The 2352-nt window shown below is 41.4% G+C and overlaps 1 pseudogene; it reads right to left on the bottom strand.

Moving 5' to 3' along the window:
- Window positions 1-309: 309 nt before the first annotated feature.
- LOC136330014 (eukaryotic translation initiation factor 2A pseudogene) lies at window positions 310-2059 on the bottom strand (annotated as a pseudogene).
- Window positions 2060-2352: the final 293 nt, after the last annotated feature.

The raw sequence follows: 2352 nt of genomic DNA, 5'->3' as shown, positions 1-2352 counted from the left end.
TCAAATAATTCCTTTTCTGGATGAAATGATCATTGCTACCATCACCATCATTTGTTATTTAAAGAAGCATTTCTCCTAAAAGAATAACACAATATATGTTATTTAAAATTTGTATTGTAATTTCTTTTTTTGTTACATTTAAAATGTCTTTATTTATTTATATGACAAATAATGCCCCCTATTAAAAGACAATGACATTGGTCTTTTAATTCGTCAAGCTTAGTTAGAAAATTCACGTGTTTCTTTTTTATATCATATGTTAACATGATATAGGATGCGGAATGCAAAAATCAATTTTAATAGGCATTATTAAATAATGTCACACATATGCAGAATCTTAGAAAAATGGTTAAAAGTAGTGATGAATGTTAAATGTGGACACGTGAATATTCCATATACACCAGTGAACTTAACAAAAGATATGTTTTCACTGATTTCTGGTAACCAGCTTGCTTTCTGTGAATCTTCACACAATTCCAAATCTTCACGCTCCTGGAGAAGGGCTTTCTCTTTTTGAATTTTCTCCAACTGAATTTTTTCTAGCTGTTTTCCAGTCACTGCTTGTTCTTTCAGTTGTTCAATTGCTTTCAGTTTCTTCTTCAGTTCTTGATTTTCTTTTTTCTTTGTCCACCTCAGGGTCTTGGAAGTTGAGTGAGAGACATTATTTCGCGCTGAGCTCTGTGAGGCAGGAGTAGATGTCAAGTCTAGACTCTTGTCACTTCTCGCTTTGCAGCTTTCTAAGCTTCCTGTCTCCTTTGATTTTTAAGGGCTGTTTCTGATAATGGCTTATCGTTTCCTGGTTGTGGTTTCAAATTCTGAGGTGGTGCCTCCTCGTGCAATCTGGAATTGGTGATGGCTTTATTTCTTAAAGCCGGGGTCTGTAAGCTGTTGTGGCTTTAGGTTCTTCCCTGGCTACATCACTTGGAACTGCTTGGTCAGTTATTGTTTTTGCTGAAAATAATCCATCTAAAAATGGCTGCCGGAAATCTGCTGTAATTCTGCATTTGATGGCACATCATACTTGTGTAAGACAGAGCCAGTACAATGCCAGATCTTGTACCCATTATTAACATGTAACCTGGGAGCACACGTGGCTGTGAAAATATGCTCACTATCTGGGCACCAAGCAGAATATGAAGAATCAGAGACCACTGGTTTAGAAATAAGTTTATAGTTTTTAACATCCCACACTTTCATTTGTCCTTCCACATTCCCAAATCCAGCTAGTACTAATTTATATCCATGAGGCACTATGGGAGGCTGCATTACAAGGACCAGTTCCAAAATCAAACATAGGATCACATTTCAAGTTGAAAATTGTCGCTTGGGCATGCATAGAACCATAACCAGCACAAAACTCAGGAGAACTAGAATTCCAAGCTACATTATAAATGGGGCCACTTCTTGGCAACTGCACTACAGCAGCTTCTCCATTTGTCTCAATGTAGTGCAGCATCTGTTCCCCATGTAGGAAGCTCCCGACTTGTCAACAGCTGTACTAACTTTTTTATTCCATAGCATTGTAACCTCACCGGCCTTAATGAAACTTTTTTTTTTTTTTTTTTTTCCATTTTTTTTTTCTGAAGCTGGAAACAGGGAGAGACAGTCAGACAGACTCCCGCATGCGCCCGACCGGGATCCACCCGGCACGCCCACCAGGGGCGACGCTCTGCCCACCAGGGGGCGATGCTCTGCCCATCCTGGGCGTCGCCATGTTGCGACCAGAGCCACTCTAGCGCCTGGGGCAGAGGCCACAGAGCCATCCCCAGCGCCCGGGCCATCTTTGCTCCAATGGAGCCTCGGCTGCGGGAGGGGAGGAGAGAGACAGAGAGGAAAGCGCGGCGGAGGGGTGGAGAAGCAAATGGGCGCTTCTCCTGTGTGCCCTGGCCGGAATCGAACCTGGGTCCTCCGCACGCTAGGCCGACGCTCTACCGCTAAGCCAACCGGCCAGGGCCTGAAACTTTTATTGGTTAAAGCTGCATGATGTCTATCAAAGTTGGGGTATTGTATTGATATAATAATCGATCAAATGAAGGTGCACCCTTACTTCCTGCAACATAAGCAGCCACCTTGTACGATTGGGGTCCAGGTGATAACACAAAATCATTCATTTGTTACAAATACAATTTACCTGCCACTGCATTGAAATAGTTATTTTCAAAGAATGAACTTCATTGTTAACATTTTGGGTACAAATAGTTTCTTTTGTTTAATTGAAAAAATTCATTGGGGTGACACTGGTTAATATAATTATACAGATTTCAGTTGGCACGAATAGTTTTACCTTCTGACCAGGGTGGACAACAATTTTGCATCTTTTTCTGGAGGAGAGACCTTAAACATGTCCCAGTT

This window comes from Saccopteryx bilineata, chromosome 3 (assembly GCF_036850765.1).
Source record: "Saccopteryx bilineata isolate mSacBil1 chromosome 3, mSacBil1_pri_phased_curated, whole genome shotgun sequence".
In the NCBI taxonomy this organism is placed as follows: domain Eukaryota; kingdom Metazoa; phylum Chordata; class Mammalia; order Chiroptera; family Emballonuridae; genus Saccopteryx; species Saccopteryx bilineata.
This window is presented reverse-complemented; position numbering and strand designations above follow the sequence as displayed.